The following is a 23,049-nucleotide window of genomic DNA, read 5'->3' on the forward strand; positions in this document are numbered from 1 at the left end:
CAGAAGGAAGTCTAGGCTAGATCTTCCTAAAGGCTGGGGTAGGGGCTTTAAGGTGGGTAAAATGCAGCCCACTGAAAAGGCCATGTATCACCTCTAGATCCTCAGTGGGCCTGGAGAAGAAATCACTGGAGCACCCCATCTTCCCCTCACACCAGGAGACGTTCTGCTTCTCTGGCCATCTGGTATGAGGTTCCTGAGGACCTAGGGGAAAAGTGTATGACCCTACCTTGGAACCTTCCAGGAGGTGTAAGAGAAGCAAGTCCCTCATGACGTCCTTGTTCTCACTAGTGTCTCTTTCAGAAGCAGGATTCTGAGAAGTCTGGAGTATGTCGCCTCATCATCATCAGGGCAGGAGGTAAGGTGCTGAATTTAATAGCAAAGCAAATTTTGCTGGAGAGGAAATGAGATTTCTTTGTCAAGGTGAGTGTGTCTGGGAGAGCCAGGAACAGGGTGGAGTGGGGGGATGGGGGCACTTTGGAGGGGCTGCAAAAGGGGAGTGTGGATCTGGAATTATTAGAATGTTGATTATGTCCTCTTGATTGTTAATGAAATTCTTCACCTTGGGTTTCTGGACTAGGGGGAAAGCTCCCAGAGCTCATTTTGCAGCTGATGAGAGCAAGAGAGAGGGCAGGAGGGGGCAGAAGACTCTCGGCTTAGGGAGAAATTAAATTCCTCCTAAACAAATGGAACTGGACAAGTCTGACCATCACCATGTGAAGGCAGAGCCCTGGGCTGACCTGAAGTCCCCTGTGGAAATGGGATGGAGACCCCTGGCTGGGTAGGGAGTAGCCCAGAGGCTTGACTCAGACAGCAGAGTGCAGCTCCAATAATAATAGCTGACATTACCGAGCACCTTCCACGTAGCCAGAGCAAACGAATGTGCATGTATGATCTCATTTAATCCTCCCAACAATGCTTGCAGATAGGTAGTATGATCGTTCCCATTCTGCAGATGACAACACTGAGGCACAGAGAGGACTGAAGCTTGTCCAAGCTCCCGCAGCTGGAAAGTGCAGGTGCCAGACTTTCAGCCCAGGCAGCCTGCACCAGCACCTATCCTTTGAGATTTGAAAGATGCTCCAGCTCTCCTACCTCCTTTTCTTTTTTTTTTTAAGACAGGATTTCTCTTGCTCTGTCACCCGGGCTGGAATGCAGTGATGTGATTGTGGCTCACTGCAGCCTCAAACTCCTGGGCTCAAGCAATCTTCCCACTCATCTTCCAGAGTAGCAGGGACGAGGGGTGTGTGCTACCATACCTGGCTAATTTTTTTTATTTTTAATAAGTCAGGGTCTTGCCATGTTGCCCAGGGTGACCTCAAACTCCTGGCCTCAAGCGATCCTCCCACCTCAGCCTCCCAAAGTGCTGGGATTACAGGCATGAGCCACTAGGCCCGGCCTCTCCCACTTTCTTCACTACCTCCCTGAGCCTCAACTGCGTCATCTATAACATGGGGCCAGCAATCGTTGTCAACATGAAGAGCTGTTGTTAGCAGCCAGTGAAATAAAAATAAATTTAAAACAACTTAGTGCAGAAATAGCATTCCCTTTGAAGCCTTGCTCTCTGCCTCCCAAAATGGGAAGTGTCCCTTCTTATCTGGCTGGTTGAGCACCTATGACACAGAGGTGCTGTTCTAGGCACTGGCAATAGAACAGTGAACAAAATGGACAAAAACCCCTGCCCTTGTGGAACTTACAATTAGTGGGAGACAGACCATAAACAAGACAAATAAGTACATTATAACCTATATTAGAGATGGTAAATACAATAGAACAAAATGAGGCAACAGAGGAGGGGTTGGAGCGCTGATGGGGAGGGTTGCAGTTCAGACAGGGCGGTCTGAGTTGGTCTCACCAAGAAAGTGTCTTGAAGGAAGCAAAGGAGCGAGCAAATATTTGGGAGAACAGCGCTGCTCAGGACGAGGAAACGGCAGTGCAAAGGCTCTGAGGTGGAACTGCACCTGTCATGTTACAGGAACAGCAAGGAGGCCAGAGTAGCTGTGTTAGCAAAGGTAGCATAGTAGGAATCAGTCACAAATCCCGGAGGAAGTGCAGCTCGTGTAGGGTCTTGTTGGTCTTTGTAAGGACTTTTAGCTTTTATCTGAATGAGACAAGAATCTGTCAGAGGGTTTTAGGCATGATCTGATTGATGTTTTAAAGGTATTGCTGGGACGGTGGTATTGAGACTAGACTATAGGGGGCCAAAGGCAGAAGCAGAGAGGAGAGTTAGGAAGCTATTACAAAAACCCAGGTGAGAGTAGGTGGCAGCTTAGTTCAGGGAGGTAGTGACAGAGGCAATGCTGAGAGGTCTGATTCTGGATGTATTGCGAAAGGGAAAGCCCCCAGGACGAGCTGATCATCAAAAGTGAGGAATGGGAGAAAGAAGGAATCACCGCGGATAATTCTGAGGATTTTACCCTCTCCACCCCTCAGTTCCTGAAGACCCATCCCTTCCTTTTAAAATCCGGCACTGGCCGGGTGCGGTGTCTCACGCCTGTAATCCCAGCACTTTGGAAGGCCAAGACGGGCAGATCACGAGGTCAAGAGATCAAGACCATCCTGGCCAACGTGGTGAAACCCCATCTTTACTAAAAATGCAAAAATTAGCCGGGTGTGGTGGTGCGCACCTGTAGTCCCAGCTACTCAGGAGGCTGAGGCAGGAGAATCGCTTGAACCTGGGAGGTGGAGGTTGCAGTAGCTGAGGTCGAGTCACTGCATTCCAGCCTGGTGACAGAGCCAGGCTCCGTCTCAAAAAAATAAATAAATAAATAAAATTCCAGCCTTCTCTCTCAGGGCTCTTTCGGAGACCCACTGCTTTCATCCCTCTCTCTTGCCATTGTCCAGGCATTTGCCTTACAGAGCCCAGGGCAGAGGACCATGGTCAAACAACTTGACTCAGGGTATAAATCTGCCTCATGGCCTTCTGGGGCTCCCCCAGTTCTTACCCTGGCTCAGAAGGTCCCATCGCAGTCTGCCGTCCACCTCAGCAGCTCCTCGAAGTCCCTTGCTCCTCCTGACTGCAGTACCCCTTTTCTTGCTCCCTGGAACTGGCTCTGCTCTTCCGTCTCAACCAGCTGCCCACCATGCTGCCCTCAGATCTCAGTGGGAGCGTCACCACACCTGGGAACCCTTCTCTGACCTGCTATTCTGGAGGAAGCCCCTGATTCCAGGCTCTCAAGCCCTGAGCCTCTACCACAGGGTTGCGTGTCTCTTTCCTTGTGTGATTATTTGATGAAAGCCTGCCTCCCCATGTGACTATAACCTCCATAAAAGCGGGGCCCACCCATCGCTAGAAGCAGACAATTCACCAAAAGAGACATTCAGTGAATCTGACATGGATCCTTAGGCTTTTGGTAAATTAACTTTCATCGACCTAAAGCCTCCAGCTGCTAGGTAAATATCTGGCACATAGCAGGTACTTAACATATATTTATTGAAGGAATGAATCAGAGTTCTCTAAGATCTTGGGCATGTGTGTGACAAACTTCTTGAGCCTCAGTTTCCCCATGTGTAAGGATGGGAATAAGAATACCTATTTCATGAGTCGTTGTGAGAATTTAAAAACCTACGGCATGAGCAATGCCTCACACTAGTAGATGCTCAATAACTGTTCCAGTGCATGGTTCAGACAATTACCATCTTACAACTCCCCTGTGCTTCCCCTCCCCTCCCCCTCTGCCTCCCATCCCTCCTTCCATTCCCCAGCCTCCTCCCCTCCCCACCCTTCCCCTCCTAAGGACTCCCAGATGTGGAATCACCAAAGCCTCCGAACGTTCCCCTTTTCCCCCAAGATCCCCCAATGCGCCACTGGTTACATATTGATCCTGTTTAACTTTCCCAATGGATGATAAACATGAAATTAAAATGACTTCCTGGAATATTAATGTAGTAAATGGCCCTATTAAAAGAAAGAAAATACAGCTGAGAAAATTCGCTTTGATGTAGCGTTTCTGCAGGAGGCTCATTTATCTGCAGCTCAGACTCTCGAAATGAGATTCTGAAGGTTTCTCTGATGTCTCTTATTTTTCCCTCACCCAGAATTTAAACAGAAAATAGAATCACAAGCTAGTGTCATAAAACTTGGGCCTTTTCCCTTCTCCACCAAAAAGCAAATGAAAACAGGGCCAGGTAGATGTCAGTCTCTGCAAACATGGGGCTGAGGACTCACCTGCTCCTCCCAATCTCCTCTATATCTCGCTCACTGGGGCCTGGTCCAGGCTGCCAGGCCAGCCGCCTGGATTCAGCAGGGGTTCCCAGAAGCCTGTGCTGCTACTGCTGCTGCTGAAGTTAGGACTTCAGACTCAGAGCCGGGTGCAGTGGCTCACGCCTCTAATCCCAACACTTTGGGAGGCCAAGGCGGGTAGATTATCTGAGGTCAGGGGTTCGAGATCAGCCTGGCCAACATGGTGAAACCCCGTCTTTACTAAAAATACAAAAAAAAAAAAAAAAAAAAAGGGCATGGTGGCAAGACGCCTGTAATCCCAGCTATTCAGGAGGCTGAGGCAGCAGAATCACTTAAACGCAGAAGGTGGAGGTTGCAGTGAGTGGAGATGGCACCACTGCACTCCAGTCTGGGTGACAGAGGGAGACTTTATCTCAAAATAAATAAATAAATAAATAAAAAATAGGCCAGGCGTGGTGGCTCACACCTGTAATCCCAGCACTTTGGGGGGCCAAGGTGGGTGGATCACCTGAGGTCAGGAGTTCGAGACCAACCTGGCCAACATGGGGAAACTCCGTCTCTACTAAAAATACAAAAATTAGCCGGGTGTGGTGACATGCACCTGTACTCCCAGCTACTCAGGAGGCTGAGGCAGAAGAATCGCTTAAACCCGGGAGGTAGAGGTTATAGTGAGTCGAGATCATGCCACCGCATTCCAGCCTGGGTGACAGAGCAAGACTCTGTCTCAAATAAATAAATACAAATTTAAAAATAAAATTTAAAAAAGGAAAGGTGACTCAGGACCCCAGGAGGCTCTTCCCCAATGTGGGTAAATACTCTAGGTTTGGTGTACTTGAAATCTTGGTTCTCTCACTTGTTAGCTATATGTTCTTAAAGTACTGCACCTTTTTGGGCCTTGGTTTTCTCATCTGTAAGATGGGGATATGAGTGCCTCGCTCACAAAGCAGTTCAGAAAAGTAAATGAGATCATATATCTTGCATGTGGCAGGTGCTCAATATTGTAATCATTTGTTACCATTATTACAAATGATAACTCGTGCTGTCACTATAATCATTCAGGCCTAGGCTGAGATGTCACTTCCTCCAAGAAATTTTTCTGACCCCTAGGCTGGGTCATGTGCTATCTCTGGGTGACCACAGCCCTGAGCTTCTCCCATCCCAGGCTGGTGACTTCCCTGCCTCTTTCAGCAGCCTGTTTATTCCATGAAGGCTGGCCCGGGTCTTGCTCATAATCGTGTACCGGCAACACATGGCAGAATTCGAATGTCTTGGAGTCAGAGCCAAGGTGCTCTGGGTGATATCCTATCCCCACCTGGCATTGTTGTGACCTAGGGTCCTTCCATGCAGCCATAAGAGCTCCAAATGCCCAGCTTGGCAACAGCTGTCCATCCACCTTCTGCAGCCCTGGGGTCCCTTCTCTGCACCTTCCCTAGGTCTCACCTTGATTCTGTTATGCCCATTCCTTCCTCCCCAGGCTCAGAGAGGTGACAGACAGAGCATTCAGATAAGGTCCTTTGGGATTAACTCTTCCTTTCTTTCCCCCTTCTCTCATCTGACTCCCAGCTTCCCGCTCTCCACAGCAACTTCTGCTGACATTCTCAGTCTCCCTCACCTGGGTTTGGCCCTGTGGGCAGGTAGAGGGGCACTGCATGCCTATTGCCTGGGCTGACTCTCCTGGGTGCCTAAGGTGGGCCCACAACTTCCCTAGCCACATTCCTGTTACCTGCAATTCAGGCTCTTTTTGCCCTTTCCGATTGCCAGAAGGGGCTCAGGACCCTTTTCTGGAACCAAGAGAGCACCCTGCTCCTTGAAGGCAGCCAGGACCCTGCCATAGTGCTTCTGAACCATTCACAGTCCAGCCCCAGCCTCATGCATGTGCACACACAGCCTCACACTCAGATCCGCAGTCACAGGATCTCTGTTCTCCACAGCCACAGGCAAGGAAGAAGAGGACCCCCTGTGGATGAGGGGCGGGGGCAGAAGGCTTTGGAATATCAGCTCGCCTCCTGGGGGCACTGTCCCCTAGAGACTCCTCCCCAGCCAGCCCACGGCCCCCTAGCAGGAAAATGAGAAGCTGGAGCAGAGGGGTTAATTTGGGGAAAAGCAGCAGCTGCTTGAAACAGGGAGGGTAGGCCCAAGGCAAGAGCTGTTCCTGCTGAGGTAATGATTGTGAGGGATACTAGGGCTGGGGCCACCTGCACGCCCCCCAAACGCCCTCACCCCCAGGCAAGTTATCTGCTTGGACACCCCCCACCCTCACACACACACACATAAAGAAGCATCATAACCATCTGGGCATAAGACGCAGTCCCTTCCACACAATTACACAAGCGCTGCAGTCTCACTCTTGTGGCTCGGGCTGGAGTGTAGTGGCACAATCTCAGCTCACTGCAACTTCCACCTCCCGGGTTCAAGTGAGTCTCCTGCCTCAGCCTCCCGAGTAGCTGGGATTATAGGCTCTGGCCACCATGCCCGGCTAATTTTTGTACTCTTGGTAGGTGGGGTTTCGCCATGTTGGCGAGGCTGGTCTCAAACTCCTGACCTCAGATGATCCACCCGCCTTAGCCTCTCAAAGTGCTGGGATTACAGGCGTGAGCCACCGCACCTGGCCTGAGGATAAAACTCTTTGGAAATTTCAGAGATGCGAGCTGCAGGCAGCCCTGGCACTCAGAAGCCCGAAAACACACACACACACACACACACACACACACACACACACACACACACACGGCTACAACTTTTTCCAGTCTCTGTATCAGGATGTCAGTCTCTGTTTGGCGTGCCAAGGTGACCCCCATCACTGCACAAGGGCAGAGGACTCCTCCCTGTGAAAGTGAGAGTTGGGAGCTGGCTGCCTTTAGACCTGCTGGCGTCTCCTTACTCCTGTAAACTACACGTTACATAACATCACACACAATAAAACACAACCAGGTCCCACGTTACCTCTGACTTGTATATAGCCCTGTGAGCACCTCTGCAGTTGGCATAATGTTAGGTTTTTGTAGGCATTTAATTAAGCCCTGTATTTCTTCATGTGAGTTCTGGTTGTATTTGAGGTCATTGAAAATTTTCAGCAGAACCCTCAAAAGCCTTTAGGGCTTGCGTCTTGGGTTTATGATGGGCGATGGACAACAGGGCCCTAGTGAAAGGGGTGGTGGACATGGGGTTGGGGGAATGTTGCCACTGGGAGCCCAAGTCCGCTTTGGTGACAGCAAGCATGGATAAGCCAAGGGCTCACGGGCAGGACACCCTTTGAGGTCCTAACTCGATTGCCACCAGTAACCATCTCTCTTGGAGCCAGAGAGAAATCAAAGTGAGCTGTGGGCCCAGCAGCCCCTACACTGAGACTGGGACTGAGACTCTACCTACATGATATTGACCAAAAGACCACACCTGGACACTGTGTGCAGGCACCAACACACAAATACACACAGGCCCCAGCACACACACTCTGATATGCACATCCTCAATGCCTGGACACATACCCCAACTAATAGCCATTACCCCAACGACTAGGCACACACCTGGACACACTCCCCAGCAGACCAGCTCACCCCACACCCCCCAACACAGAGATCCACACAGAGTGGCACAGAGGTACCCCTGGGGCAAAGCTGTAGATGGACACCCACTCCGTCACTTGTGTCCACACACCAAGACATACCAGGCATATAATTACAGACACCCACATTTGAACACCCTCCCTCCTGCTGCTTTTCACACCCACCCACACATGCTCCCTGCCCTGTCATGGGGAGACAGAGCATCTCAGCCCCAAAGAGCCCAAGGGTCCTGATTAACAGGAAATTCTACGAATGACAATTAGAGCAAAGTTTACTGAACAAATTGTTTGCAGTTGTGCCCCGGAACCATCATGAATTTTAATCTTGCATTGATTTGCACTGATGTGAGGTTTGCAGATGGCAGGGCCTTTGGTGCCTCCTGCCCCTCCCACCCATCTGGGAGGAGTCATCACCCAGCCTCAGATGCAGGAGCTCTGGGGGCAGGCTTCAGCCTCTACCAGTCCAGAGGCCAGCACCACCAGCCCAACTGAGAGAGACCCAAGATGCCCAGAAGATGGGCAAGAGTTTTAGAAACATACATGTTATGGATGAAGAAGACCCTACTCCTTCTTTCCTTCTTTCCTTCTTTCCCTCCTTCCCTCCTTCCCTCCTTCCCTCTCCTTCCCTCTTTCTCTCTCTCTCTCTCTCTCTCTCTCTCTTTCTTTTTTGACATGGAGTCTCATTCTGTGGCCCAGGCTGGGGTGCAGTGGTGTGATCTCGGCTCACTGCAGTCTATGCAACCTCTATCTCCTGGTTCAAGCAATTCTCCTGCAATTCCCAAGTAGCTGGGATTACAGGCGTGCATCACCACACTCAGCTAATATTTGTATTTTTAGTAGAGACGGGAGTTTCACCATGTTGGCCAGGCTGATCTTGAAGTCCTCACCTCAAGTGATCCCCCACCTCAGCCTCCCAAAGTGCAGGGATTACAGGTGTGAGTCACCGTGCCCAGCCAGACCCTACATTTTCAAGAACACCAGTAATCTGAGGAAAGGGCCAGAGGCCTGGAGCCTCTCGATTTGGACACAAAAGCAAGATCACAATGTGGCAGAGATACAGAGTCGGGCGCAGATGTTGTGATAGTTCTACCACTGCCTCAACCAACATAACTGCCAGTATGTTTATAATCGCAGTCCAAAGGACCTCTTCCAAAATTAATGTCTTCCTCTCCTTCCACCAAGCTCTTTTCTCAAACCCTTCTGTAGTTTCCTGTTACTTAAAAAAAAAATCCGGCCAGAAACGGTGGCTCACACCTGTAATCCTAGCACTTTGGGAGGTCGAGGCGGTCGGATCACCTAAGGTCAGGAGTTTGAGACCAGCCTGGCCAACATGGCGAAACCCCATCTTTACTAAAAATACAAAAATTAGCTGGGTACAGTGCGGCGAGCCTGTAATCCCAGCTACTCAGGAGGCTGAGGTAGGAGAATCACTTGAGCCTGGGAGGCAGAGGTTGCAGTGAGCCGAGATCATGCCACTGCACTCCAGCCTGGGCCACAGAGTGAGACTCCATCTCAAAAATAAATAAATAAATAAAAATAAAAAATCCTTGCCTGATCTTCATCCACCCCCAATCATCTAACCTATACCTCCTCCTCTCACTCCTGCCCCTCTTATTCAGCCACTGTCAGTCCCTGGTAGGAGCCGTGCTTCCTTCAAGCCTCAGGGCTCTTGAACATTCTATTCCTGTCTGGAAGAGTTTACCTAGTTAACTTGTACTCATCCTTCAGGCCTCAGTTCAAGTGTCACTTCCTCAGGAAGCTTTTTTGACCCCCTACCTAGATCAACACTCCCTGCCATGAAATGCTCTCATGGCCCTCTCATCATTAGAGAATCAACTCCATGAGGGCAGGAACTGTATCTGGCTTTGTTCACCACTGTATCCCCCGTACTTAGCATAGGGCCTGGCATATAATAGGTGCTCTATATTAATTAGCTTTTGCCGCAGTAATGCTGTATAACAAACCACTCAGAAAGTCAGGGTCATACAACAAACAATAAGTATTGTTTCCTGCAGGTTGACTGGGTTTTGGTTGATCTAAACTTGGCTCAGATGGGCTTGGTTCTAACCTGTGAATTTGGTGCAGGTCTGCCCCCCCATCTCTCATCCTTGTTGAACTAGCAGCTACCTGAGGCATGTTCTACAAAAGACAGGAATGAATGCAAAAGAGCATGCCCGACTATGCCAGCTCCCCCTTGGCCAAAGAAAGTGCTGATGCCCTGGCAAGGGCATGGAAGTGGTGGAAGCAGTGAAGAATTAGGACCAGTTGAATCTATCACATGCCCAATAAATATCTGTGGTGTGGAATTGAATATTTGCTCTGTGCTAGGCATTGTACTAAGCACTTTACATGCATTAATTCATTTAATTCTCAAGTCAACCCTCTAAGTATTATTAACCCAATTTTTAAAAAGCAGTTTAGCTGAAAAAATAAAATCTCCGGCTGGGCGCGGTGGCTCACGCCTGTAATCCCAGTACTTTGGGAGGCCAAGGCGGGTGGATCACGAGGTCAGGAGATTGAGATCATCCTGGCTAACATGGTGAAACTCCGTCTCTAATAAAAATACAAAAAAAAACTAGCCGCGTGTGGTGGCAGGCGCCTGTAGTCCCAGCTACTCAGGAGGCTGAGGCAGGAGAATGGCATGAACCCGGGAGGCGGAGCTTGCAGTGAGCCGAGATCGTGCCACTGCACTCCAGCCTGGACAACAAAGCGAGACTCCATCTCAAAAAATAAAAATAAATAAAAAATAAAATCTCCACAAAGTAAACAACTCAAATAGTACCAGCTAAACTCAATGAAGAGTAACTCTTCTTCCTACTCCAACTCCAGCCCTACTCCGCAAAGAAGCAGTGTTCCGTTGTTTTGTGGACTTTCTGATGTAGTCTATGATATGCAAGCCCCCCCGCCACATAGAGAGATATCCCTTTTTTAATCATTTGGTTTGCTTCATACTATATTAAAATGGTTCTGCATCTTGGTTTCATTTTGTTTTCAAAGAATAATATATATTGGAGCTCCTTCCTTATCAACCAAATTCATGTACATTATTTTTCACTTATTTCCATTTTACAGATGAGGAAACCGAGACTTAGAGAAGTTAAGAGACCTATACCAGATATTGCAGCTCAAAAGAGGCAGGGCTAGGATTGAAGCTTAAGTCTGCCTGACTTCAGAGCCTGTGTTCATAGCCACTCTGTTCTACTGACATGGCTGGGGGACCCACAGGGTCCCCAGCATGGGCAGAGTAGACCTAGACAAAAACATCTGAGCTCCAGCTGGGGGTCCTCTCTGGGAAGAGGGATAGCAGTGGGAGCTCTCATGGTGCTGGGTCTAGCCAGGGTCTGCTGGAAGCACCACCAGTGCTGGGAAGTGCTTTGGCCCCGCCCTTTGCCCTCAGACCACCCACCCTTCTTGGTGCCCCAGCACTAGCTCTAGTGATACGAATGAATAAGTGGTAATGAATCAATGATATCAGCTCCACAATATCTTAGAGGGCTGGATGTTTTGGAACTTCTTATTTATTTTTAAAAAGATATATTAATAATAGCTCCCCCAATGCGACAAGCCTCTTCTTCCCCTCTACTCCCTTGTGGAAGAGGAAAATGTCTTAGGCAGGAAACCTGCCCTCATCCCTAGCTGTCTTTAACTTACTTTATGCCTTTGGGCAAGCCACTTGCCCCTATTTGTGAAAGGGAATCATAATTCAGAGAAAAGCAGGGAAGGCCTACTAAAATTGCAACCATGTGGCAGAGTGTCTAGTGTGGATGCTGACTTGGAGGCATGGTCAGGGTGCTCTGATCCTTGTGCCTGGGCTGGGACTCACTGGGAATCCACAGGAACAAGCCAGAATTCAGCCTCCTTCCGTGGAGTTGGTGGCTGTGCGATAGGGGACAGTGCAGTATGGTGGCTCATAGCCTGCCTCCGCCTCTTACTAACTCTGGGGCCTGGGGCTCTGCTAATAATAGTTACAATCTATTGTACTCTTAATATGTTCCAGATGTAGGCAGCCCTGCCTTGTTTAATTCTCCTGACAATTCTATGGAATAGAAATTATCTCCAATTTACACAAAGAAACCGAGTCTCAAAGAGGCTTAAGTGACTTTCTCAAGAGCAGGGGGAAGGGAAGCAAAATACTTTGAGTCTCAGTATCCCCATCCATAAAGTAGGTACAATAATGCCCATCTCTGACAGTTGTGGTGGGGATTCACTGAACTAATGTAAGCAAATTAAACTGGCATAGCCACAGACACATAGTAGGCGCTCAGTCAAAGAATTCCTTTCCTCCTCTTCTTGGAGACAGAGATTGTGTTGGGACAGTATATTGGAATCATCTGGGAAGCTTCAGAAAGGACCAGTGCGGGGTCCTAGCCTCAGAGATCCTGATTTGAGTGGTCTGGGTGCAGCCTAGGCATCAGCATTCTTAAAACTTACTGAGTGATTCTAACACTTAACCAACATTGAGAGTCACTGTATTCTAGACCCTGAGTGAGTGGAGGGTAGAAATTATGTGAGGCTCTCTACTTTGTTAGTTCCTGAAATAGCCTGCTCACTGGTCTTGTGACTTCTACTCCCATCCCCCTCCCCATTACATTCTTCATTCAAAAGCCAAGGGGATCATGAAAAACTCAAATCATTCCCCTTCAGTAACTTCCCATTGTACTTAAGAGTAAAAAAAAAAAAACAAAAAAAAAAACTGTTTTACCTTCTTCCAAGACCCTACATGGCCCACACCCTGCTGACCCTGCCCATCGGTCTCTGCATCACTGTCCCCTTTGCCTTCCCTCTTCAATCTGTGGCTGGACGGTTCCCATCCGACCTTTATTTTTTATTTATTTGTTTAGTTTTGAGACAGAGTCTGGCTCTGTCACCCAGGCTGGAGTGTAGTGGCTCAATCTCGGCTCACTGCAACCTCCGCCTCCCGGGTTCAAGCAATTCTGACTCAGTCTCCCGAGTAGCTGGGATTACAGGTGCCCACCACCACACCACACCTGGCTAATTTTTGTGTTTTTAGTAGAGATGAGGTTTCCCCATGTGGAACAGGCTGGTCTCGAACTCCTTACCTCAGGTGATCTACCCGCCTCAGCCTTCCAAAGTGCTAGGATTACAGTCGTGAGCCACCAGGTGGCCCCCATCTGGCCTTTAGATCTTATCTTAACTAGCACTTCCACAGGGAGATTTTCCCTGGCCAGCCCTCTAGGATTGGTCCCCTCAGTTTTGCTCTCCCAGATATTGTTTAGTACATGATGAAATGAACAAAGTACATTTAAAATTTTTTATATTATTATTATTATTATTATTATTATTATTATTATTTTGAGGCAGAGTCTCGCTCTGTCACCCAGGTTGGAGGGCAGTGGCGCGATCTCGGCTCACTGCAAGCTCCGCTCCCAGGTTCACGCCATTCTCCTGCCTCAGCCTCCCAAGTAGCTGGGACTACAGGCGCCCCGCCACTGCGCCCAGCTAATTTTTTTGTATTTTTAGTAGAGACAGGGTTTCACCGTGTTAGCCAGGATGGTCTCAATCTCCTGACCTCATGATCCACTCGCCTCGGCCTTCCAAAGTGCTGGGATTACAGGTGTGAGCCACCGCACCCGGCCTATTTTTTTTTTTTTTGAGACAGAGTCTTGCCCTGTCGTCCGGGCTGGAGTGCAATGGCATGATCTCAGTTCACTGCAACCTCTGCCTCCCAGGTTCAAATGATTCTTCTGCCTCAGCCTCCCGAGTATCTGGGACTACAGGCGGGCACCACCATGCCCAGCTAATTTTTTGTGTGTTTTTAGTAGAGACGGGGTTTTGCCACGTTGGCCAGGCTGGTCTCAAACTCCTGACCTCAGGTGATCCACCTGCCTCAGCCTCTCAAAGTGCTGGGATTCCAAGCATGAGCCACCATGCCTGGCCTTAAAGTTATTTCGTGTGTTTGGCCGGGCGTGGTGGGTCACGCATGTAATCCCAGCACTTTGGGAGGCCGAGGCAGGCGGATCACAAGGTCAGGAGATTGAGACCATCCTGGCTAACACAGTGAAACCCTGTCTCTACTGAAAATACAAAAAATTAGCCGGGTGTGGTGGCAGGTGCCTGTAGTCCCAGCTACTCGGGAGACTGAGGCAGAAGAATGGCGTGAACCCGGAAGGCGGAGTTTGCAGTGAGCTGAGATCACGCCACTGCACTCCAGCCTGGGCGACAGAATCCAAAAAAAAAAAGTTATTTCGTTTGTATATTTGCCTATTCAATGTCTCTCTCCCTTACTAGACTCTAAGCTCTATGAGGGCAGGGTTCATGTCTGTTTTTGCTCATCGTTGTACTCCAGTGGCTAGCATAGGGTCTGACACAAAGTCAGTGCTTAATAAATATTTGTTGAATGAATGCCTAAGTGATAATGGGTGAATGATACCAGCTTCACAGCATCTTGGAGAACTGAATGTTTTGGAATTTCTTAATTATTTTTTAGAAATATGTATTAATAATAGTTCCCATCTAGTGAGGACTTACTGTGTCTCATTTCTATAGAAGGAGAGAACTACAAGGGCCTCCTTGTCTTGCATTCTCTCTTCACCCTCTACAGCTTCTCTGTCTTCTCTCCAGCTCACTGTCCTTCCTCTGCAATCTGCCTTTCAGACTCCAGTCTATAGAACCACCTTCACTTCCTAATGTCCTCCCTTGGGCCCCTCAGCAAGGGCCCCCACACCGGCCAAAGCAGAGGGGGACCACAGGCCTTTTCTAGAGGCTGGGCTGATGATGCAATTCTAGCACCAGGCATGGCTGCAGGGGAAGATAGGGCAGTGGAAAAGGCAGTGAAGAGAATTAGGATAATAGCCATGATCTGGTGGTCCTGGTGCAGAAAGAGGATGAAGAATAGATGCCTCAGAGGCCATCATGCCAGGTCTTCAGCCCCTGCCTCACCCTTCCCACCTGAATCCCCAGCCTGCTAATTTCCCCTGAATCTTGCCAGGGCTGTCCCAGCCGTTGAGGGAGGACAGGTGTTTAGAAGAAACCCTACTGCCAGCATCTATATTCCCTTCTACTCATCTTCAACTTCATAGCTGACTGTGCCAGGCACTGTGCCAAGAACTCTCAGTTCATCCTTACAGTATCCTCAGGTCATCATGATCATTATTCTTGAACAGATGAAGAAACTGAGGGTCCGAGTGGTTATGTCATTTGCTCAAGGTCACCATGTTTGTCTGATCTCAGAGACCAGCTCTTAACCATACTTGGTTCCCAAAAGGCTACCGCCTAGAACCATCAAAATCCCTAATCCCAAAAGGACAGCCTCAAATAAGGCGGTGTCTTGCACACCTCCTTCTCGAGAAAATAATGGAAATGCAGTTGAGCCCTTCTGTCACTTTGATAGTAGCTTTCCCTTCACGCTTAGTAAAGGTGCTGCAATTACTATGGTCACCTCTGGCAAGACGAAATTTTAAGGAATACAGAATCATAGGATGTCAGGTTGGCAGAGACCTAATGCCATACATCTCAGCTCACAGGTGAAAAAAAAAAAGAGGTCCACAGAGGCTTCCCACACCCACCTCAGAGCAAGCATCTAAATTTGCAATTTGAATTCTCTTGATATTTCTGCCCATGTTCTCATGCCTGAGCTGGGTCCTTTGCAACCAGCCTAGTTGCTGCTTTGGTAGATTTCCATTTTGAATTTCGGCTCTCCTACCCGCAAGCCCCTGGGAGCCTCCTGCTTCCTCTCATTTCTTGTGTCTTTAAAGAAAACTCTCCTTGCCTGAGCTCCCTCCCATTGGATTTTGTCCTTTGGAGCTGGATCTGTCTCCCTCCCTTCTTCTCTTCCTTCCTCCCTTCTTCTCTCTCCCTCCTCCCAGCAAGGCATCTCCCTCTTCCTTATTCAGCAGGAGCCACGGGAGACCTCAAGCCCCAAGTGTCCTCAGCCCAACCATGGCCACATGCTCGCCCTCCCTGGTCGGGGCGAGGAGTGTGGGGGCCCTTTGGCTGCACTGCAGTGCCTCTAACTGCAGCTTCTCCCCATCTCTCAGGGTTGCTGGAAGATTATTAGATAATTTTCAAATTTGTAAAGCGCCTTAAGCTCCTCGGAGGAAAGGTGGTATATGAGTGTAATAACAATAACAATCCTATCTGTCAGAGCCATTGAGAAAATGAATCTTGTTATCCTCAGGAACCAGCCGGAGGAACTTCAGCAAGAAACATGAAAATAAAGCACAGAGCACAGCCTCCTGACCAATCAGCAGAGGGGAAAGTGCCCACCAAGGGTGGAGGTAGCATTCGAGCCCCGCTCCCCGCCAGCCCAGTGCTGGTGCCAAGGGGCTCTCAGAAAGTCACCCAAATTGCCTCTGACGCTTCACCAATTAAAATGACTTTAGGACAAGTTGAAATCAACTTAGGGAGCGAAGCATTCTGATTTCTGAGACTCTCCCAAGGCAGCGGGGAAGGCAAGTGTCTGAGCAGGTTGTCACTCACTCAGGAGTAATGATGGGAAAATCCATCCCGGTAACGTGATTGAGTTTGGTGAATTAGTAAGGATGTTTACACTGTGTGCTGCAAGTCGGAGTGGGGCTGGCGGGGGTTTTGACACATGTGGCAGCTTCACTCCTAATGAGGTTCTCGGACTCCACACTCAGCCCGGCTGGACTCACTGTCACCGACTTCAAGTTGGGCTGGGTCTTACCCTTCAGGCGAGTGGCTAAGGGCAGGGGTGGGCTCTGCAGGCAGACAGGACTGGGTTTAAGTTCTGACTCTGGTCACCACCAGCACTGTGACCTTAGGCAAAGCTCTGTGCTGCTCCAAGCCTCAGTTTCCCCATGTATACAATCTGCATTATGATAACACAATTCATAATGCTGGCGTCATAATGAGATACATGAAATGAGCTATCTTTTTATTTTTTGTTCACCTCCCCAGGCCAGCACAGCCACGGAGATAAAGGAAAGCCAGGTTTATCTCTTCTCCCCTGGAGTATCTGTTCCCCTAAGAGACAAGAAGAGACAAGGAAGGTGGGGACCTGTGGAAAACATAACCACAGTTCTAGTCCTGATGATGCTTCTGCCTGGCTGTGTGATCTCAAACAAGCCACTTAACCTCTCTGAGCCTTGGTTTCCTCATCTGTAAAATGGAATAAGCATGCAACTTCTCTGTGGGTAACTGAACAGAACTTCTAGAAGTTCTGAGCAAACATTTGTTGGTATGCAAGGCGATGAGTGGCCTCTGGGAGAAAGTTTAGAGAGGGAGAATGAGAACAGGTTGCTCTTTCTGGTGACCATGGCTCCCTGATGGGGGAAGAGGATTTAAGGACTGACAGGGAGGTTGTAAAACCTGAGGGAAAGAGGAAGGAATGGGAGAGACCCATGGAATTTATCAACCAGGCTTGCTGGAAACTCACCAGAGGAAATTACAGAGGACTACAGCATGAAAGACTGAAGTCAGACTGGGAACAGACTTCCAGGCAATCAGACAACAACAGACCTACTCCTTCCTGGTATCTTTAGCTGTACCTGAGCAAAACCTCCCCCAGGAAGGGAGGCACAGCCTGACTGTGCTGGAAGGAAGGCAGGAGGATGGACGGGGAGCCCCTGAAGATGCTTCCGCAGGGCCAGAGAAGGAGGCAGCAGAGGCACAGCAGTCCCTCCCTAAGGCTTTCTTTGAGCCTCATCCTCTGGAGGCCTTGTCGGAACCTACAGTGACCCTGAAGGGAAGTCACTGGGCCTGCTTCAGAGCAGGGGCCATGTCCTCACAGACATGCCCAGGTCAGCACTGGGCCACAGCTCTATTATTTAAGTGTTTCATAAAAGAGCAAACCTCCGGGGCTGGAAGAATGGCCGGGATCCTGACTCTTCCTGCACAGGAAATGGAGTAGCTGTGTCCAAGCCCTGGCTTGACCTGCAGTGGACTCACCAGCCCTGGCAGAAGTTTCCCAGCCTGAGAGGGCCCTGCTGTGGTTGAGATGATGACACCTGGGCCCAGACTGGGTCCCTCCCCTCCACACGGAGCCAGGACCCACCAGTCCCTACACCCGCTGCTTGTGGACTCTGCAGCAATTTTATTGTAATTTCCTCGTTGTTGCAGTTAATAGCATTAGTTTGTTAATTACTGTATATTTTAAAAGTAAGACAAAAGGGAATTCCCACTGGAGACTTGTTCTTGGCTGAAACAATGTGATATGAGGGAAGGAAGAATGTCCACGGGTAATGAGCTTGCCCTGCTGCTTTCTGTTCCCTTGACAGTGCCTGGGGCCAGAGACGGGGCTGCCAAGGTGGGAGGCAGGGGCCCCACACAGAGTCCAAGCGCTTCCCTGGAGGAAGTCCTCTGCAGCACCCCACTTCTTAGCCCCAAACCTCTGCCTGGGTCTCCTACCCCCAGCCCTGCACTATTGTCAGAGGGCAGCTTTAAGCCTCTGGGGAGGAGGGGTCTGCCTGAGGAGCCCTGGGACCGAGGGAACCAGACCAGAGTGAAATAAGACACGAAGAAACCTGGCCTGTGACAAGGAGCATTGATTGAGTAGGATAGAATTTTTATTAGGAAACAGCTGGAATTTGGGGAGAGGCTCCTACATTGAAATTCAGCCTGAGCCAGCAGCCCTAGAGGCGAAATGGGAGTGGGGGGGCAGGCACAGGTCTTGGCAGAGGCAGGAGCAGCAGCTTGTGGTTGTGCATAGAGAGCTGGCTGAGGGGGACAAGCAGGGCCTGCCATTGAGCCCTGACACAGCTGTTAGGGCTGTGGACTGGGTCAGTTCAGAGGAAGGGTGCCTTTGGTAACTCATCCAACTGAAGGGGGCTGCTGTGTGCTCCTAGAGCCCTGCGTGTTCAAGTTGCCCCCATACTCCCCACACAGAGCCATAAGGGAATGGAGGCTGGGGCTGAGCCCCAGGACTCAGGAGGAGTTGGGGGCAGAGGCCGGAGAAGAGCAGATAGGGAGAGAGAGGGAGGAAGGGAAAGAGACTTAAGACAGAGAAGGATGGAGGACTGGGAAAGAAGTTCATACAATCTACAGGAGCTGATTAAAATCCTGGAAGAAAATGTGATGGAAAGACTTTCTATCTTTCTATTGAGACATTTAACCTAAAAGAAATGAGTTAAATAATTTATACAGAGAATGAGTGAAATTTGCTTTGATCAAATTAAAAAATATGACTCTGGAAATAAAGTGTCTGCCGCGTCCTTTCCAGGCGGCAGAAAGAGCTGCCGAGAAACAAAATGACAAAGACATAAAAATAACTAACCCTAACCCGGCGAATATTAGCACCATATTTTTTGGGAGATTACACGGCATCACTGTAGGCCAAGCAGAGAAATCCTCTCTAAGCACCAACAGGAGAGGTTTTGCTCATTGAGGAAGCCCCATAAAAGCCAAAAAATGGATAAAATTTTCCTTTGCAAAAGTGATCCGACTTCACTCAGGGGTTGGCCCAGAAGCCACAAGGGATCAGGTTAAATTTCCCATTTGTGCATTTCAAAAAAAGGAGAAAGCCGCTCAGCTCCTCTCCCCAATTCTGTGTTTCTTGAAGATTATTCCTCTCCCATTTACCCTACACACACACACACACACACACACACACACACACCCCACGCTGCCCTTTCTAAAAAAAATCCGGCAACGCCTCATTCCATAAAAGTAAGTGTTCCATTTCATCTGCTCTTAGGAAACATCACAGACAAACTCCAAAACTCATGAGCTATAAGCATAAATGCCAGCGACTTAGCCTCTTGGAGCCTCAGTTTGCTACTCTTTAAAATGGGGCTAGCATCCACTGCACAGAGTCATGGTGAAGATTAAAGGAGATGAATAGAACCTGGCAGATAGAATATTCAGTAAGTGTTAGGAACACTATCTTCCTCCTCGACCTAAAGAAACATCCAGCAAGTATAAACCGAAATGCCAGAGATCCCTACCCCAGCTCCACCCGCACCTGGAAAGCCCATGGTGGGACACCATTAGTCCAGTCCTGGAGAGAATGTTTTAGCATCATGGACAGCAGTCTCTCTGACTTTGGGGGCCCACTCGACTAAAAAAAAAACTTTTGTTTCCAAATAGCTGGGGAGAATATCCACAGATTAAAAGCAAGGGCTTCAGAGTCAGTACCAGGTTCAAATTCTGACTTCACCACTTACTTAGCTGTGTGACCATGGCCAAGTTAACTTAATCACTCCAGGTGTGTTACTTCATCTGCAAAATGGAATAATAATGGAACAACGCTTATGGGATTGAACAAGATAAGGGATGTAAACAGGGTACCTACTGTGTAGTAAAAGTTCAATAAATGACAACAGATATTATTTTTTGCAATGACCTTGGGAGAGACATTCAAGGTCAGTGTGATTTTTCTTCTCAAACCTTCTGTAATGGTTTCTGATCTCCAGACGGGAGGAGGGCCTAGCTGGCCTGTGTTCTGGCTGCACCACAGGAAGGAATGTGGTCAGCATTGGAGCCACTTTTACTGGTTCTCTGACACACCCTGGTGGCACTGAACAGGTGAACTAGGATAAAGGAAGGGCTCAGCCCACTGACACATGAGGTCTGGAGGAAGGATGGGGAAGGTTAGCTTGAGACCGAAGGTGTCATCAGGAAGCTGGAATGGTAGCCTTCAGATTTCCAAAGGTCTGGCATTTGCCAAAGGAAGGCTGAAAGTGAATATGAACTCCTACTGAAGAAACTTTCTTCGTAGTAATATAAAAGGCTGCCTCCATAGGTAGTGAGCTCCCTGTCCCTGGGAGTATGTAAATACAGCCTGAGGGCAATACAGAAGGGCTTTGAGCATCCACTGAGGATTGCACTAGATGCTCTCTGTGTGACTCTCAGAGTCTGCCAAGAGGGCTCAGAAACTACTCAGCCTGGTTGGTCTCAGGTTTTCTGCCTCTGCCTTTCTTCTCTGTGTTCCTCCTTCTTTTCCTTCTCTATGGAATTATCTTCCTTCTCCCCACCACATCCCTCTGAGGACCCCTGAAAAAAGCAAAGACCATATGGAGATAGAGTCTGTGCACATTGCAGGTTTGTTTGGTTGAATGGTGTGAAGATGAAGGAGAGGCAGGTGATGGAGAGGCAGGTGATATATGTACATGTGTGTATCTGTGTGTGAGGGAGACAGAGAGAAAGGGGGAGATTGGAAAAGAGGAGGAAGAAGAAGCAGAGAAAACAGGGAGATACAAAGAGAGGGAGAAGCAAGATAGAGAAGAACAGATAAACAGAAAAAGGGAAAAAAATCAGAGAAAAACGCTGAGGAAGAAAAACAAAAATGAGAGACAGGCGATTGAGGGAGGGAGAGCGCAGCTAAGGTGGAGAGTGGCGGTAGCCCTGCACCTGCAGCTGTCGATGCAGCTGGGCGGTGGGTGGGCCCAGAGCACACGCGTGTGCATACACAAGTCAAGCCGCTGAGCCACTGTCAGTGCAAGCATGTCAGCCCCGGGATGGGGATGAGCCGGCTTTTATCTCTTCCGGCTGTGCAGGATTTACAAGCTTTTGAAACGTAGGATTAATAAGAAGAGGCCGGTGTTTTAATCTATAATGGAACAGAAAGTATCATTATTGTTAAATAATGCACAGCCTGTCGTTTATTAAGAATTAATGGTTTATGGAGTGCTCAGGTTGCTGCAGCTGCCTCTGCCCTTCCAGGCCTGGGCTCCTAGCCACTGGCCTGGCCCAACTGGCCACCGAGCAAGCTGGAAGGGCAGCAGCCAGCTGGTCGGCCTGGGATGGAGAGGCTTTGGCTCTGGTTCAGAGGCTTGGCCTCTCTCAGTGGTCCTCCCTTGCTCAGGCTGGGGGTGGGAAGAGCTAGAGTGGAGGGAGAAGTTATGGGGTGTGAACCCCACCTCATTCCTTCAGCCTGGATCCATCAACCACTTCTCAGGAGACCAAAAAAAAAAAAAAAAAAAAAGCATCCTCACTGCATGGGACCTACCCATCCTGCTTCTCTTTCTAAGCCTATAAAGTTTAGTTTCCCCTTCTCACTCTGAGTCCTCTGGAGGTGGTGACAACACAGATGCAGGAGTCCCTTCTTTCTCCTTCTCCCCTCTGGGTCCTGGAGTGATGGATCACACACTTCCCAGAAGGAGAAACAGAAGCACCTGCAAAGGCACCCTGGAGAGAAGGGAACCACATTTCCTGAGAACTTTCTCTGTGCCAATTTTTCCATAGATATCATCTCACTGTAATCTGTATCATCACCCTAGGTGGTACTATTATCTCCATTTTATAGACGGAAAAACTGAGGCTTGGGGAAATTAAGTCATCTGCATAAGGCCACAACACAGATGGCAGAGCTGGACTATACTATTTTATTTCAAAGTCCTTTCCACTCCACACCTTGGGGCACCTGCTCTGGGCTTCCCCATTGTCTCAAAATGAATGACTTCAGGGACAGCATTTGAGAACTGCTAAGGGTCTCTGCATCTGTCATATGGAACTGCAACTACAATGATGCACCAAGCAACAGCAGACCTAGCATCTCCACCAGCCAGGAAAACTGAGTCATGGTTGGCAATCCAGGAGCCTGCCACTCCACTCAGCATCACAACCAGTCTCCAATCTTGGGCTCTTGTGACACAGAACTCCCTGCCCTCCCCAACCACCAATCTGCGTGGTTTGGGTCTTCAGCCAAATATTCAGGTCCAGACACAGAAGCTGACCATGTGTCCACTGTATCTGAGGCAAGAATCAGAGCTGTGTGACTTTGGGGAAGTTACTCAACCTCTCTGGACCTCTGTCACATAGTAATAGTGCCTGCCTCAAAGGATTATTGAAAGTACTAAATTAGGTCGTCCATGAAGGAGTTTGGCACAGACTCCACTGGGAGCACTCAGTGTTGATATTGAGGAAGAGGTGTGGCATTGATTCCAGCAGGAAAGTTCTCCCACTACAGCCCAGCATTTCCCACCCCATTCATTAATTCCACAAACATGTGTGAGCATGGACTATGTGACAAGCACACACTTGCTGAGCACTTGTGCTGGGCATAGAGGTGAGCTAGTCAGAGGCTGTGCCTATCTCCCAGACACTCTCTCCCTCATCGCACCCTTCTTAACAACCCTCTCCATCCCTCTCCCACCCCACCCTTCTTCATCTCACTCAATCTTTGCTCCCATCCCAATCTCTCATCTCCACCTTCTTCCTGCATCCCACGCCCGTCTCCACCTTGCACCTTCCACCAGCTCCCTCCCTCTCCCCATCCCAGCCTCTTCTCCATGCGCAGGTTTCTACCCTCCATTTCCTCCAACTCATCCCTTCCTCCCCGTGGCCTCATTCCCATCTCCTTCCTCATTCCCCTTTTCATTTCTCCATCCCCAACCTGGACTCCACTCCCACCCATCCTCATCTCACCCCAGTCTCCGCCCGATCCCCA

This window comes from Theropithecus gelada, chromosome 6 (genome assembly GCF_003255815.1).
Source record: "Theropithecus gelada isolate Dixy chromosome 6, Tgel_1.0, whole genome shotgun sequence".
Classification (NCBI taxonomy): Eukaryota; Metazoa; Chordata; class Mammalia; order Primates; family Cercopithecidae; genus Theropithecus; species Theropithecus gelada.